Genomic DNA, 19,177 nt, shown 5'->3' with positions numbered 1-19,177 from the left:
ATCACTAAAATACCCACATCGAGCATATAATTACTACTCTAGCAGATAACTATAATCACCTTCTCAACATAATGGAGCAAAGTAGCATAGCGCTCAGAAGTTCTAGAACCATCTCGATGGGATGGAAACCTTCTGAAGAAGGCTGGGCCAAGCTCAATGTTCCAACCGGGTAGTAAAGGAGAAAGTGGGGGCATCATCCACGACTTCAAAGGACAGATCGTTGTCAGATTTAGTATAAATCTGGGCAAATGCACAATAACACTAGCTGGGCTTTGGGTATTTTTGTTGGAATGAAGATTGTTGTTCAGTTGAATATCCCTTACCTGGAGGTGGAGTCAGATTCGAACTGTGCACTCAACCTAGTCCAAAATGCTGCGGCAAAAATGCATGTGGTGGTGCCACTGGTCCATGCAACGAAGGAGCTGATGACAAAACCGCAAAAAATGGTGATGCGGTACATCTTCAGGGAGGCGAATCAATGCATGGATGCCTTCGCAAGGGATAGACACAGCTTGGAAAAAGGGATAACAAGGTTTGAGGAAGCTCTTCCCATGGTGGTTTGACGGATTAGAGAAAATCAACCTGGAGTTATTTTTACTAGAAATATCTTAGTTTAATTTTTTTACTATTTTTGGGACTTAGTCCCGTTCCTGATAAAAAGAACACATTATTATTATAGAAAATAATAATTTTACTCTCATTTTTAATAATGTCAATCTAAATATTAGGGGTGTTTGCGATACAGTTTGGTTCCGTTATTTACAAAAAAGTCATCCGATCTAATCGTTTATTAAAACTGCGGTTCGGTTTTGCTCGAATTTTTTGTCAAAATTATCCAAATCAAACCAAACCCATTGAAATCGGTTTGGTTTGGTTCGGTTTGTTCGATTTGTTTAATTAATTCAAACAAAAACCTGGTATACTATTTCATAGTCACTCACAATAATCAACATGACTCAGAAATCACTACCAAATTTGCAGAAATCACTAACAAAATAGCAGAAACACAACAAATTAAAATTATTAATAATTTTGCAAAAAAAAGCATAAGCTGATAGAATAATAGTCAACCTTACTAAAAAAAATAAAGAAGCAAAAAAAAGCAAGAGACAAATCAGAAACAGAACCCAAGTGAATAAAAAATACAACCGAATTAAATTAGAAAGAACAAATAAAATTAGAATAAAACAAATCAGAATATAATAAATTCAACAAAATCAGAATCAACATAATCAAAAGTGCTAGTTGATTCTAGCTGTTGTATTTCTTCCACCTTTTTCCTCCTTCTTGCTAGGTGATTCCAAGCTCCGAAAAAGAAAATCCATTCAAAATAGTAAAATTATAACAGAATCATAAAAATCTTCAAATCTCAGAATGATAACAAACCATAAAAATAAAAATTAAAAAATCAAAATCATAACAAACTTACAAATAGAACATCAAGAATTAGAATAATAGAAACAAAGATTCAAAACAGAATTGAAATAAAAATCTTAAAAAATAGAACAACAAATATAAAGCAAAAATAAAATCGAACAAAAATAAAATTGAAATCAATGAATCATATTCATACTTGAGGCTAAGGCTCCATTGGAAGTTGGAAGATGCAGCAATAAAGGGGAGAGACGGAGCACTACGACGGCACAAAGCGGGTGCACCACGGCAATGGCAGAGAGAACGACGCACAGAGACTGAGAACGACGACGTTGAGAGAAGCAATGAGCTAGTGAGCCGTGGAGAGAAAGAATGAGAACAAAGCGGAGAGAGAGACTGAGAAAAATGTGGAGAGAGACTGAGAACGACGATTGCTAAGCTGTGACAAGAGAGGAGAGTGGTAGTGCCAATGTATGTGTATGGCGTGAATGAGTGGGAAAGAGGGAGAGAATGAGTATTAGGGTTATATTAAGTTTAGGGCAGGTATAAAATTGATATATATATATATATATATATATATATATATATATATATATATATTTTTTTTTTTTATCGGTTTGGTTCAAATTTTTGGTGTTAGAACCGAAAAAAGAATTGCAAAATTTCATTTTTTCAGTTTTTTCAATTTTCGATTTGTTCGATTATTGATTTTTTTAGTTCGATTGTTCAGTTTTGTTTGAATTGAATCGGTTTTGAACACCCTATTAAATATGACTTTTTTTACACTGTATATTTTTATAAAGTCAAAAAAAGTAAACACTATTAAAATAGAGAGAATATTCATTTTCTACATTACTGAGACTCTTTCTTAAATCTTAATAATACCAAAATAATTGCCTTATTATATAAGGTCTTGGGTTAATTGAATGATTCGTTTTAATTAATTTGGTTTTCGTTTCAATGACCGCCTTCATGTCGTTCTCAACTGAAAAATCTTCTGCAACCACCCGACTTGAATAACATGAAATTAGACTTAACCCGTCGTTTATTGAATTGTAGCTACTGCTTTTCGTCACCTAAAAAGCATGCTTTTAAATGAAAGACACATTAGAGTCTAGCTGTTACGCTATTAAAGTCCCAAACGATTTTGCCACGTGAATTTACCTGGAATGTACGTGTAGTTAGAGTTTTAAATTCAACTAATGGAATTTGAGTAAGAATCAGAAAAAGTGTTGAGGCAGAAAATAATGGTCGAGTGCGTGCATTGCGTTGCGTTAATCACGTTCCTTTTAAAGATCATATATCAAGTGTATTATTATAATAAGGAAATTAAATTTGACGAAAAATATTAAGAAGTGAATACTTTTTATAAATATTAGTTAATATTTTAAACTAACATCTTATTTTATACCATTAGAATTTAAAATTTAAAATTTAAAATTTAATTTTTAATATTTAGAGTTAACTAAATACTAAATAAAATTAAATTCTTTTAAATACGTAATATTACTCAAATTTCATAAAAGATACTCTTTCCGTTTCGGGATCTAGCTAGAATTAACATTCGTGTCTGATAGTTGTGCACAATTTCACATCATGGACTGGTTCAAGTCATTTCATTATAGCAGAGCTTCCTCATCATGGATTTTCCCCTTTTATTCTGTGAATTTGATTATTATTATAAAAAAATTTAGTAACAATACTAAATATACACTAAAATTAATTATTAGATTAATTATTAATATAAAATATATATGAAAAAATAAAATATACATTAAAAATGTGTTAAACAACACATGTATTTATACATAATGATTAACTACTAAAAATATTTTCGAATTATTCCAACGATGACTGCCATGGCCTCTACTTTTATTATCGACAAAAATAACCTTTAATAATGTATAAACATGAATGACATGCCCATCCGCCAAAAGAGACATACTCAATTAACAAAAATGTCTGATGTAACAAATGGAGAAATATACGTCTCTCTCTGTCACTTTCTCTCCCAAGCCCACCCCATCACATCTTGCCACCATCACATGGTTGCCCTTTTTTCATATATACTTGTCGTAACACCACATGAACCCTCTCACCTTCATCTAAGACTCAACTAACCTACAAATTTCACTTATTTTGCCGTCACCATATCTCTGCTATCACTCCTTACTCATCGTTACCCCTTTGAAAAATCTCCCCACTCTCATATTCCATCACCACTAATAACAACAACAACAATGCCAATAACAACTCACTTTGATTTCAATAACAGATTTAAGAATAGAAACAAAATCAGAAGTGGATGGTGAACAAGTCAACGACAGTGAGAAAAAAATAATAGAGGAGGCAGAGGTTTTTGTCACGATGGTGAATGATCAAGGAAGGAGAATTGAGGCGGAGCCAACTCCCATCCCATCACGCTCGCCTTACAAATCCAATCGTGCTCTCCCTCTAGATCTTGCTGTGCTCGCCTTCTCGTTCCAGTTGTAGCGCTCGCTTTCCAGTTTTGATTGTCGCGCTTGCCTTTTGATTCCGATTATGCTCGCTTTGTAGTTCTGGGTGTAGTTTATGGTTGTGTTGGAGCTTCTGCCATTGGGAAGAGAAGAAGACGAAGCTACAATAGTGGTTATGGTATCGGGAGGAGAAGGAGAGGATAGAGATTTAGGAGTTTAGGGTTAACAATTTTGGGGATGGCTACAATAGTAGCCACATATGTTTTTCTATTTGTCACAACATACATTTTTGTTAACGGAGTACATTTCTCTTTCCGGATGAATATTTTGTAAATGCTTTTAAATTATTAAAGATTTTTTGGTCAATAATAAAAGTGGAGTCATTATTGTCAGTATTTGTATAATTTGAACACGTTTTTGGTGGTTAATCCTATACATGAATACATTTGTTTTCGATAATTAAGTTATAACCTCGACCCAATCACCGAATGGGGAGAAAAGTCTACTTGGAAAGCCTAATGGTCGCTTACATAAATACATGGTTGTTTATTTAAGTGTTGATTTTGGTGTACAAAAAATATTTTTGAAAAATTCAAATAGTGACAACTTATATTCAAGGGTAAAATATTATTTTAGTCCCAACATTTGATCAAAAATTCTCATTTGATCTCTAATGTTTAAATGTCCTTTTTCTATCCTAAAAAGTTTTAAATGGGTTCAGTACAATGTTGTCCTATTATTAAATTTGACACAAAATAGTTAATGGAATGAGTGACGTGGATGTTTACAACATTATTGTTAAGTCATATCTTCTTTTATGTGTTAGAAAAATATAACAAAAACTTTTTTGTCACGCTTTCTTTTCTTGATCTCCTTCTTGTAAAATAATTCCAAATCTTAGCAATCAATTATCAACCAGAAGAAGAGAAATAATTTTTACACTAGTGATTGTTAGTGGATCGATTTTACTTATGTACTGAAATCAAATGTTATTAGCCCTTCAAGATGTTAGTTGTTCGTGTTAAATTTAACGATGGAACAACGTTAAATCCGTTCAAAATTTTTTGAGAATGAAATATTATATTTAAAATTTTTTGAGACTAAAATAAGTTATACGTTTAAAAATTAGAGATAAAATTAAAACTGAATTCAAATATTTAAGACTAGAATAATACTTTTATCTTTTTTCAAAACATGCAACAAAATTATGAAATGAATTATCCATTTTGGTTAAATTTTTAAAACTAACTCATCTTTTACTAGGTGTCTACGGTTAGAATTATTGGGGATGAAATACTTAGTTTATGGTAAAAAATAATAATTTATTCACATATAAAATAAACCTTTTGTTTTTGAACTTTGTCCTTGTCAAATATATAACATTAAACAAATAGCTTGTCACTAACACTACAACATAGGCGGTGCTTAGCGGCGGTTTTTTCTCCATTTAGCGGCAATTTTAAACCGCCGCAAATCAAAGGCCGGCGGTTCAGTGGACCGCCCTAGTTATAGGCGTCGGGATTAGATTTTGTGGCGGTTTCCAGCAACCGTTGGCATAACTGCCGTTGAATTAGTATTTTGTGGCAACTAATTTAGCGACGGTTTTAAACCGCCGCAATATACAAGTATTAGGATTTAGTCCCTTCTTTACCGGCGGTTATGAACCGTCGCAATGTTTTGCGTTTTTGCTTATGACTATTTGCGGCGGTTATAAAACCGCCGCTATTTTCAATACAAATTAAAAAAAATTGGATTTTCCTTTTAAAAAACGCTGATTTTTTTGTTTGATTTTAAAGATACATTTTTTGGCCTTTTTTGGACTTTTTAATACTATAAATCTTAATATTTTTCATCTATTGAATCTAAACTTATGGCAAAAATAACAAAATTTACTGGAAAATAAAATAATATATTTATAAAAATATCAACATAGTAAATCTCTTGTTAAGAATTGCATAATCAAATTCAAAAAAATGTTTGCTTAAACCGAAATAAGTCCAATCCTAGGATTCTATTTTTTACTCTGTCCTTCCACGGAATTCATCCATGCGATACTATTGAGTCAACAATCTGCATAAGGATAAATATCGATGTTTTAGTCTAATTAAACAATCGAACACACACTTAAACCAAAGATATATATGACTTTTGATACTTAGTTATAAAATACTACCAATGATTTGTAACATTAGAATAGAGACATGCACATTTTGGCTCTATCTAATGAAGAGTTGTCTAATCATAGTTACTAGAAAGTTAGGTTCACGATTGGTTTTTGGTATGCATTTATTATTTTCTATGATTAGATTATGAGTATTTTATTTGGAGATAATTCAATTAATTAGGTTCATGGTACATAGATGGAAAAGCAGGGGAACCATGTGCATAATACTTTATTACAAATAGTAAAACCATAAGCAATAATAAATTTTCAAACATACCTTAATGCAAAACTCACTAGCATAAGCAAGAATGACTTTTGATCCAAAGTCATCTGCAGTTGGAAAGCGCCATCTGAATGAAATAAATTTTGTTAAAATTAATTAGCTTGCTATCTATGAAACAAGCAATTTATTGTCATGTTATATGTCATTATTGAACTTCACATTACAAGATATAGGTTAAAATTAGCAGTACCTTAGTAGATTAAGAAGTAAGTCCTTCTTGAACACATACACTCCCATGGAAGCAATGTATGGTTTCTTTTCAGCCTCTTCCCGTGAAAGTTCCAAGAGTGTCGTATCTACTTGCTAAATTATGTAGCAGCATTAGCAGGAACCAAATCCTGAAAACTGATATTAACAAGCATGAGTTGTGCTTTTTACCATTGCTTTCAGGTCTTATTGTTTAGGCTTCTCACTGAATGAAATCACCCTTCCTTTATTGTTTCTCTTCATTAGACCAAAATCTGAGACACAGCTACATAAACACACCCATTCCGGCTTAAGCGTCTTATGTTGGGACCTCAAAATTACATTTTGTCTTTCCTTCTCCAGTTTCTGCACTATATCATGTAAAAGCATAATGAATTTGTAGATGACAAAATTATAAAAAAGAATGGCAAAATGTCATTATAATTTTTGCATAAGCATCATTTCTGTTGTATGAGAATGATTATGCAAAAGAGTTATAATAAGTTAATTTCCATTCACATGCACCATGATTACAAACATAATTGAGTTGAACTTTTCTATATATATATATAAGGAAGAATGAAAAATAACTGAGTGAAGTGCTAAATAAATAAGATTGAACTTGCTAAGAACAAAATTATACTTGTAATAAGACGACCAACTTGCCAAGTACTCCAGGATTCTTGTAATATGATAGTATTATGCTTAACTAGTAAGGGACAAAGACAGCACCCAGTTAGGATGTTGAAATAGTTTATTGGATTCATCGTGTTCAATAAATATATCCCATAAGCAAAGAACCGAAATACCAAATCCAAACATAATAATAAATCATTTCCTAGATTTGAAGTAAATATGAAATTTTTTTAAATTCAAGAATCAAAATTCACAATAAAAAAAGAGAAAGAAGAAGAAACCAAAGGCTAACCGAATAGCAGATGGTGAAGCTACAGTAACAACAGGGGAAGCAAATGCCTGCTTAAGAACCATTTGGTCTACATTTTGAACTGGCACCTATCAAATAAGCGAGAATCAAACTGTCATAAATTTCAAAGAAGACTATGAAATAGATCACTTTAACATTAGTAAATATTACATTTATAATAATTAAATCTAATTAATGACATAAAACACACAGTCAACATGTGGTGCTTGCAAGGAAGTACTTAAGTATTGGATCGTATATACTTTTAGAAAAAAAGAAACCAGCAGTAAAGCTAAAATCTTTTACCGTTGTGTATGTATTCATCCTAATAACCTCAAATCCACGCTTGGAAAGTCCTTCCTCTGCTTATATAAATATCACATAGACGATTAGCATATCAATTAGCTTCAAAATAGCGAATGTTATACAAAACCCAAGTTTGAAAGGTGCAAAATAATAACTCTATTACCAATCTCATTGCTGGCCTTTTCAGAAGCAGGGTATAGAACAGTTGTTTTATTTCCAATCTTTGGAAGTTTTGTAGCCAAAACATTTCCTGTTGCTGAAAATCATCAAATCCATATTAAGCTTCACTTCCAAAAGACTCGGCTTAAATTTCCATATTCACACTAAACAACAATATGTTAATCTACTGTGTGGTTAGACTCCCAATTCACTTTCACTAAGAACCACTGAAGCACAGAACCAAAGCAAAGCAATCTCCTGCCCTGCCCTATCAAGATGCATATCTTGGGACTACCCACATTTTCCTCTAATACCCCAAAATACTTGCGAGTTTTGAGATATTACTTTATATTTCTTAAATCAGTTATCCAGCTTGATAAAGAAGCAAAAATGGGGAGCATAATACAAATTCAGCCTACATGAATACACACGGATACCTTTTGATGGTGCGAAGGCAACATCAAGCAATTCCTTCGAAGACTACATAGCTTCCTTGAAAATGCTTGTAGTGCCGGTGCCAGCAATGCCTATTTTGACATGAGGCATCCCAGCAGCTCTAAGGACAACAAATAAGGCTAGGAGAATCATTTGTTAAAAAATAAAGTATTTAAGAAACAAAGTACCAAAAGAAAATGATGTAAAATTGCAAATAAAAAGAATAATACTGTAAAGAATGACATAAAAGGAAACCTTTGTTTCTTGTGCTATTTTGTCTATAATAATTTATCTGTACAACTACGAAATGCATCAAACAGTTTTATATAAGAAAAAATCTTGCGACAATTTCACATTTGCAAGTATGACAACTCAGGCACAAACTAGATTAGAGATCATATAGACATTTGGTTCACATTTAACATAACAAAATTGCATTTCAAGTATTCCGGCCATAGGACTAAGTTACAACAGAAGGCAAGGGGTATAAAAATTTCGTTAGGGAAAACAAACGATACAAGTCAATAAAGAGAATTAATGAAAAAATATTATCCTAATGTTTGAGCAAATTTTTTTCAAAATCATTTAAAATATTCCAATAGTTCCGCATAAAGTACTTAAACAAGATCTAAAATCTTACCTCCATGCCTCTAGAAAGACTGAACCAGCTTCTGGGGAAGTTATGACAATCCAATCAAACACATTATCTGCAAGTATCAAGCATCAATTGTTAAGCAATTAGGCGCTTATAAACCCATTATTAAGTACTAATGCTTGATCTGAAAATTTGAAAATAAGATATAGATCAAATGATTTCTTTATAAGCACAATCTAAGCCAAATTGAAAAGTGCGAATCTGATTCTTGATTGTATAAACCCAAATAAAGAAGAACAAGATCAATCTAAGCCAAATTAAAAAGTGAAACAAAAAAGAAAACTCAACCAAATTGAAAGAGGGTTTAGCAAACCTAGGTTTCGGACCAGTGTTAGAGGGAGGAAAAGCGGCTCGATGAACGACACAGCAATGGAAAGGAGAAGACTACTGGAATTGGCTGAGGGAAGCACCACGGCGGCAAGGACTCCCAGAGAAGTGGTTCGCGTCCCTGCACAATTGACTTCACGTGAAAAAGATTCTCTATGAACGCGCTATGTTGATTTGTTATATATATTACTGTGTTGCTTTCCAGCGGTTGGAACGTGTCACCGCCGCTGTGCTATTTAATTTTGGTGTAGTTGTCAAACCGCTACGACAACCGCTGCTATCCTGCCAATCTGCAGCGGGTTTGTGAACGGCCGCCAATTTTCTGCCGTCATCCTCCGTATTTGTTGTAGTGTAAATGTATACTTTACGAACAATGACAAAAGGTATCAACATGTATACTGGGCTTTTTTATTTATAGAAATAAGAAAAAAGGGTAGACACAAGTGTACAGATTCAATCCGTACAAAATGCATACGAAATGAATTTGGTTTCCATTTTTTATGGACCAGCCACAATATTTAAAAGATAATTAGTATTTTATCAAATAAAACCTAATTTTTACATACGTTAATAGCAATGAAGGATAGGTTTGTATCAAGAACTAATTCAAGAGTAGGGTTAAAGATTTAGGCATTAGGGTATAAATTCAATTATACATATTTGTTGTTTTTAGTGAACCCTTAATATTACTTATTTACCTTTAACATTGTTTTTATACATTATATTTGTCTATCCTAGCTATTATAAAATTATTTTATTTAATGAGATATTAGGATGTATGATTTATACGTATAATCAAAGTTTTAAATTTTAGAGAATATTATATAATGTGTAAATATTATTTTTTTTACATTGAAAAAATTAATATCTATTTTATCCAACTCAAAATATATCTTTGTAAATTAATTAATATTTATGTTGTTGAGTCAATAATTGACTTGGTATCTTCACTACAAGAAAAATATGTTTTAGCGACAAATTTTTAGTGCCAATAACATAACGGCCATTAATTCCTTAATTTAAATTATGTTTTTGAAGCAATTATATATTTGTCATTAATATTATATGTTATAGTGGCCATTATTACTATTACTAGAAAATTATTATCCTTTTTCACTTTCAATTTTAATTTTTCTAAATTATTATAGTAGCTATTACCATTATTGCCGCTAAACTTTTATTATCACTCTTTTTTATTTTTTATCTCCTAAATTAAATTGAAAAATGGAAAGAGAGAAAAAGTGAAAAAAAAGAAAAATATTGCCACTAGTTAATTCGTGTAATCCCTCCATCGCCGATCACCACTGCCGTAACTGTTGCCATCGCCGACTACTGCTGTCCATCATCCTACTCTTTAGACTTTGTTTCCATCCTATCCGCCTCAGATCTGCATCGTTGTCATCATTTGTTCATCTCAGATCTACACCGCCAAGATCTTCTAGCCATCGTTGCTACTCTTGTCGTAACACCAAACGTCTGCCGCTTACACCGCCGCCGTTCTAGCATGTAGATGCACAAGATTATCGTCGCCGGTAGGTATTCTCCCTTTATTTTTTCGATTTTGGTTTGAATATTCAGAAGCTTGTGATTCTCTCTCTGTGTGATTACTTTTGCTCTATTTGCTTGCTTGATCCAAATGAATCTGGTAGATCAAGTTGAAATTGAAGTTTTCTCTTAGTAATAAATCTTATTTGAGATTTGTTAGGGTTTGTTGATTCTGCATTCAACATACTCTTTCTCGCTTGTTCTCTTTATCTCACTCTGTCCTACTTGCTCTCTCTGTTTTCAGTGACGAAGAACAAAGAAGAATGATATATCGATGATGAACTGCCATGGTGAACTAAGATATTAGCATAAGGTGTGTATGGATTTTTAACTGGTTCTGTGAATTTTGGAGGGTGGGGTATTGGGGTTTTATTTTTGGAGTTTTTTTAATTTTTCAAGTTTATGTTGCTTGCTTTGTTTGAATTTGCTTTCTGATTTTGCATCTTACTTGTTAGGTTCGTTTTAGCTTCAAAGCTATATAAGTAATTATTGTTTTATACTAGTATATAAGCCTTGTACTCATTTATTTCACATCATCAATGATTCTAATTCTCATCTATTCTCTTAATTGTAATATATTTATGTATTCATGCTATAAAACACTCATCTTATTAGTAATGCTTCTGACCTGAGTTGATGCTTCACTATTCGTTGAAATTCTCTACTCTTCTAGTTCATGTTTCTGTGAATGTAATGTGCTTATATCAGAAAGAAAGTATTTATCTGAGATGCCAAATCTGCTAAATCAAAGTGCTACTACTTCTGGCATTAACCATAGACTTTCTACTTAATTTTTATTCATATTTTTGCTAGTGTGGCATTTTCGGCGATTATTGCTGGAGTCGCTAAAGGTTGAATTACATGACAAATTCAAATTTGTTGAGATTATAGCCATCAATAAATCCAAAACCTATCAGATATAATGAGCTTCAGCTTCTACTCTCTAATTTTTTATTTACACTCGAGATGCTTGCATAAGTATGTGTGTGCTCCATGAGCATGAACAAAATAAAATTCTTCTAGGATTTTGATAAATCCTCAATCCTCAATCATCATTGTGTATTGAATTAGTTTCTGGTGAACTATGTGGTCCATGAAGATGGATTTAATATCCTGTTACAAAGTAATATTTCAGCTCAATTTCAATTTTTTGTTTGTATTTTTATAACAAAATAAAAAGAAAGAAGAAAATCATATAGTTTTTTAGAAGTTATATCTGTGCATTTTTTTTATAGTCGGTTAGCTTTGAATTTATGGTGAATTTGTGCTTATTTAAAAATTAATTATTTGTTTAATTCGATTAATTTGAATTGCTATAGGAGGTTGTTGGGCTTGTTTTCGGCAACGAGAGTTATTCAGATGCAGATAGGTAAACTACTTCTTAAATGGTATAATTGGAAGTTTTCGGCAAGTGTAATCTGTAATACTTCATTACATAGAGTTTTATGCTTAAGTTTGTAAAACAGAAGTGGTGAGGTATTACGACCTCTAAAATAAAATATATGTATAGATATAGTTGAAGAAATTTGTATTTAAGAGTCTTAAAGAAAAGTTTAAACAAAATCCACAAAAAAAGTGCATCACACTCAAAAACGTAAACTGATAAACAGATAAAGATAAGACATGAAATATGTAACGATCCATAATTTTAAAAATATAAATATAAATAAGTTATAATTTTAGAGTTCTTTATTTTAAAAATTATTTTATTATAAGTAATTAAATTAAATTTTATGATACTTTGAATTTAAAATTTATTAGACTTTTTAAATAATTTTTATTATAATGAGATATCGAAAAAAATATAAAAAAAATTTAATTATTATTATTATTCAAAAGAAAAAAAAAAGAAGAAAAAAAAGAAGTGGTCGAAACCATTAAGATTTAAGAGAAACAAAAAGATAAAGAAAGCCAAACGTGGCTATTATGTATGCATATATATATTTATATAAACATGACACATATTCACTTATCCTTAATTACTATCATCATTTTGCATTCCTTCCATTGAATCACCGAATCATAAGGAAAGAAAGGAAAGAAAGAGAGACTGTGGGTGAGGGAGGGAACCGGGTTCCTTTGATTTTCTAGCTTTGATTTCTTAAGATTTGTAATTTTAATAAAAAAATTTAATCTAATAAAAATATTTGTATTTTCTTTTTCTACGTGTTGCTGTCAATTTTGTTCGGTAGAAGTTGACGATGTCGCAACTCTTCTTTCTTTTGAGTTCAGTCAATTGGACTTTTAGGAGGCACAACTAATTTTTGACGTTTTTTTTTCAGCAGTTCAATCGAAAAGTTTCTCTAGAGTTTTGAGTATTTTGATTTCGCACAGAGGTAAGGTTTGATAATTTTATAATAATTAAATATAAATTGGATGAGTGAATGTTAGTTTGATTGATTACTATTTGAGTGTCATTAAGTTTATGTTGAATTATTGTTGTTTGCTTGAGATTTTGTATCGGTCATGTATGAACAGTCAGTTGGGGTGTTTTGGTAAATTTAGAGCTGTTTTGGGTGATATTTTGAGATAAATTTGGTGAGGACTGATGGCCGAGAGAAAAGATTAAAAGTTATAAAGAATCGGTAACCAAAAAACTTGAAAATGGAGTTATATATCAAGTGAAGTTTTTAAAGAAACAAAGGGAGGGTTTCATTTTTTTGGGTAAAGAGAACAGGAAAGATCTTTTATTTTTTTAAGGTGAAAAATATAATTTTATAGAAGATTAAGTTAAATTTATAATTATATAAGTTTTCGGGTATTTTTGGTAATAAGTAAAGTTCAAGGGCAAATTGAGCTTTTATAAAAGTTTAGGATTATTTTTATAAATATGAAAATAAGTGAGGGCTCAAATATAATTTTATAAAATATTAAGGTTAAAAATAAAATATTAAAAAGTTTGTGATTTAGAAAGTGATTAATAAAAATTTAAAAATAAGGTTTTATAAACTAAGTTTTAAAAAAAGGTATATATATATATATATATATATATATTATTTACCATTTAAATTATCTTATTTATATTATTCTTATCATTCCAGAGGAGCCTAACACTCTGGAATCCACTTCAGATCATAGCATGGAAAGCAATTACAAGCCGGATAGTGGAAGTGATGATTCCAACCCCACGTTGCTCATCACTGATGGCACGAAGGACCGTGCCAAGTTTTAAGTGTGGGGAAGTCGGTAACTGACTCCTGAAGGTAACAACTATCTTTTCTCTCAACACTAATATTTTAATTTTCTTGTGTTAGCTAGGATAACTTGCATATATAGTTAGTTGCTTGCATTTAGGTACTACTTGGTTGAAGTGATGAATTCTTTTCCAAGAAACTATTTTATGACATTTCACTAATTTGAATTAAAATTTTTGTTAAATTTACTTGAAGAAATTGATTTGGAACATGGTTTTAGAGCTCGAACACACAAGCCTAGTGAGCTTTTTGAACCTATTTGATTGGTTGCATCTTATCAACCAATGTTTTGTTTTGGTGTGTGTTGTTCTCTCTAAAATTATGATCTTTGGCTTGCTTGATTCTATATTTTCATTGTTTGATGTATACATACACTTATGTGATTGAGGCCTTTGTTTCACTATAGCTTACATACCCATATGACCTTACCCTTTCATTACCCTTTGCAACCTAATGTTGAGCCTATGTTACCTCATTTGTTCTTTATTTTAGCATATCACTAACTCTAAGCAGAAAACAATAAATATCCCTAATTTGAATCCTTGGTTAGCTTAGACTAGTGAGAGTATATATGTAAGTGTGGAAAATTTGGGTTTGGAAAATACTTGATTTGGAAATTCGGTATTTAATATTCTTATATGAAAATGTGAAAATAGTTTGGGCACTTGTTCATGTATCCAACACTTTGATCATATGCATTAACTCATTGTGTATATATATATATATATATATATATATAAAAAAAAACAAAAAAGAAAAAAAGAAGAGAAAAAGAAAAGAAAAAGAGAAAGCAATAAAAAGGGGACAAAATGCCCCAAGGTAAATAATGATATCAATGCATATGATTTGTATTCAAAAATATCAAGGGGCATGAATGTGTGTAAAGATAGTTAATGGGTAGTTAGGATTTGCATTGTAATTACAGGGAGTGCCTTAGGTTAGGTGGGAAGTTTAGGTTAATTAAGGATTCGGATTTTAGCCCACTTAACCAAATACATTCCTACCTTGACCTTAACCCCATTACAACCCTTGAAAAGACCTGTTGATATGTGTATTCGTACATTAAATTTTTGTTGATTGTTAGAAGAAGAGCAAGCCTTAGAAAGCAAGATTAGTAGAGAACTGAGAGAATCGACCCTCAAACACTCGAGTGATTAGAGTGTATACACTTCCAGTGAGGGTTCGACGATCGATTCTTTGTTCCCGACTTTCACAAGCTTTCCTCTTGCAAGTCTAATTGTACTTCATTTTGAGATTTGATTTAGTAGAATCCAGTTTATATTTGTTCTTGGAAGATTTATTTATTTTTAACTATGTAGGTAGAAGCATTTAGCATGTAGTTGCATTCATATAGATAAGTTGCATTGCATAAGTCTCACCATTTTTCCTTTGCTCTTTTGGTTCCCTTGAGCTTAGCATGAGGACATGCTAATGTTTAAATTTGGGGAGATTTGATAAACCACTATTTTATGGTATATTTTGGATTGAATTGAGTAGGTTTTGTCAACTATTTTCATACTTATTCATGTAAATTGCATGTTTTGAAGTTTCCTTCCTCATTTTGTGCTGTAGTTGAAAACATGCTTCTTAGGTCTTTAAATCACTAATTTTTAATCCTCTGTTATTATCATTCGATGCCCTCATATGTGCGTTAAGTGATTACAGGAATTATAGAGCAATAACGGCATAGAGGATGAAGAGGAAGCATGCTAAAGTGGAATGAACACAAGAATTTGAAGATTTGAGAAGTTGGAATCGACGCGCACGCATGGCTGAAGCGTACGCGTGATCAAGCCATTTTCCAAGCGACGCGTACGCGTGACTGATGCGTACACGTGACCAGGAGCATCGACCACTGATGCGTATGCATGATTGATGCGTACATGTGACCTTGTGTAGAGCCCACCGACGCGTACGCGTGACTGATGCGTATGCATGACGAGCGTCACGTGTTGCAATTAAAGAAATACGTTGGGGGCGATTTTTGGGCTGATTTTGGCCCAGTTTCAAACCCGAAAATGCATACTAGAGGCTAGGATGGAGCTGTGACTAAACGCACTTTTTACTTTAGCTTAGTTTTTGAGTTTTGAATTCTAGTGAGAGAAACTCCTACTTCTCTCTATGGTTTTTGGTATTCTTAGTTTTACTTTCACTTGGATCTTGAGAGAAATTGCTGTTACTTTCATTTTCTAGTCATTTTCCTTATAGTTTTCTTCTCTAACTCCTTTAGTACTCTTTTCTATTTGGTTACTTCAATTCATGTTTGGATCTGGTTATTATTGAATTTTGTTAATGCATTGAGTTATTTCCATATTTGTTATTGCTTATTTTGTTCTTGTTAATTATTTTCAGTGGTAATTTGAATTGGATTATTTCCTAATCTTTATCATGTCTTTTATCTTTGCTCACCAAGTATTTGAAGAAATTTCATCCAATATCATGGAGTAGATTTCCTTGGTTGGTTTGGGGTTGAGCAATTGGAGCCACTTGAATTGTTATATTCAAGTGTTGATTGGTAAATGAAGATTGCCAATTAGCTTGAAACCCACCAACTCTAGTTCTTCTTTATGAAGTGACTAGGACTTGTGAGCTAGAGGATAACTAAGGGAGAGTAATGAGCTTTTACCATCACACTTGGGCAATACAATAAGGAAAGAAATTCTGATTCTCACCCCGAACCAAGGCCTTTTTATATTGATTAATTACCAACTCTTGCTAGTTAACTGTTGCTCTAATTTTCTAGTTATTTATTTTTCTTGTTCTCAACTTCAAAAATATCCAGGAAAATCATAACAAAAAATTTGCACCTTGTGTCAACTCCTAGGGAAACGACTCGGGATTCTACTCCCGGTTTTTGAATTTAATTGTGACACACTTGTTAACTCTGACCAGCAAAAATCTCGTTGGTTAAGACTATACTTGCGACATTGGTTTGGAAGAAAAATTTTTGGTAATCTTGACCGACATTTATCCACTCGTCAAGCTTCATCAACCCAATCCATAAGTCCTAGCCACTCAGAATTTCCTTCAATTTTTAGAGGTTAACTAAGTGAGAGCAAAAGGCAATTACCATCACAATTGACGATGATAATGAGGATAGGAATTCCAATTCTCAACCCTTGCTAGGATTTTTCTTAGTTGTTAGTTTATTTTTTTGCTATTTACATTCCTTGTTCATCATTCAAAAATCCCAAAAATATTTTATCATAACAAATAACATAAACACTTCCCTGCAATTTCTTGAGAGATGACTCGAGGTTTAAATACTTTAGATATTTTTATTGGGGTTTATACTTGTGACAAATAAATTAAACGTTGACTGGGGATTGTATGTCAGTTTAGAACTATACTTGCAACGCGACTTTATTGAGAAATTCATTACCGACGTAAATCCTTTGTCAGCCACTCGCGTACGCGAGGCACTGCATGCGTACGTGAGCTATCAAAAGTGAAGCCTTTGCGTACATGAATCTTAACACGCGACACGAACAACCCATTTGGTTTGGGACACTCGCGTACGTGAGCAGGTGATTGCGTACGCGACCACCCTTTTTTCACCACCATGCGTACGCGAGACCCCTGTTTTCTTGAAACATGATTTTTCTCTGTTTTCAAAGGTTCTCCTACCTTCCAAACTTCCTTAAGTTGTAGTTTAAGAGTAATATCTTGTAGATGGACATAAGGGCTAATATAATAGGACTAGTGACTTAAATAGGTGAATTTTAAGTGAAATTAGAAAATGGAGGCTTATGTTTCTGGAGTACTGAGGACTGAATTTATTGAGTAAGATGGCGAAGCATTGTAATGACAGTTAATGATACGAGTTGTGGAAGTGGTGAACTACTGAGTACTAACTAAATTGATTTCCGAAAACTATTGAATTACTATTTATACTGAGATTGATGAGATGCTATGCGCCTGGCAAGGACAGTTGGTTAATCCCGCTTGTCGAGGTCACGGCGGCGGCATAAGGACGGTTGGTTTATACTACTTACATTGAGATGTGAGGTCTGAGGCAGAGTATTGATGAGCTATATTTTGTCGGCATAGAATTTTCCAATAGAATTGTGTCGTGAGTATAGTCTAAACCAACAAACTATAACGCATCAATCAAAGAAAGTGTGTATCCATAATTCAAATTAATAACCGAGAGTATTAGTCCCGAGTCGTCTCCCTAGGAGTTGCCCTAAGATGTACATCATTGGTTAGGAGTTCTCTTGGTGTTTGAGGTTGAATACGAGAAATGTAAACAAGCTTGCATAAAAGCAATGAACAAATAACAAATAGGCTAAATGACACAAGAAATTGAACAAAACAAAGGTGAGTGACACTCAATCAATGTTAAGGCCTTGGCTAGGATTGAGAATTGGAATTTCTATCGTCATTGTCTCCAACAATTGTGATAAGAATTAGTTATTGCTCCATTTAGTTAACCTCTAACTATGAAGGAAAGTCAAGTGAAAATAATCAAATTGAGTCCACAAGTCCTTGTCAAGTCCTAAGGAGAGATTAGAGTTAGTGTCATTCAAGTCAATTAGCAATTTCCAATTACCAATCAACAAAAGGCCTTGATAATTCAAGTGTCTCCAATCATCCAACCCCTAAGCCAAGAGTGGAAATTCTACTCCATAGCTATAGTTGACATTTTCTCAAATATTTGGTGAGCAATAATGAAAGACATTGTGAAATTGAGAAGAGAATTTGAATTCAAGCTATCTAATTCAAGAAATTAACAACAATCAAGCAATCAACAACAATGAACATGAAATTCCTCAATGCATTAATAGAAATCAAAGTAACAAGATACAAATCCAAGATCTACAATGCTAGAGTAACAAAAACACTAAATTAAGAGTAGAGGAGTGAGATCTACAAACTAGAACAATGTAGAATTGAAATTGAATTCAGATCTAAGCCAAAGGATCCAAGTGAAATTGGAATTGAGAAAGCCAAAACCTAGAGAGAAGTTAGAGTTTTTCTCTCTAGAAACCTCCAAAAGTAACTACCAAAAATATCTAAAAAATGTCTAATGATGAGAATGCCCTCAATCCCTTTGTCCTCTTAAGTCTTTTGGCGCCAAAATTGTTTCAGATTGGGCCCTGAAGGTCACGTGAAATCGCCAGCCACGAATTCACTTAAAATGTCACGTGCCAAGCATCACGTGTACG

The sequence above is a fragment of the Arachis stenosperma genome, chromosome 1 (genome assembly GCF_014773155.1).
Source record: "Arachis stenosperma cultivar V10309 chromosome 1, arast.V10309.gnm1.PFL2, whole genome shotgun sequence".
Lineage (NCBI taxonomy): Eukaryota > Viridiplantae > Streptophyta > Magnoliopsida > Fabales > Fabaceae > Arachis > Arachis stenosperma.
Note: the sequence above shows the minus strand (reverse complement) of the source record.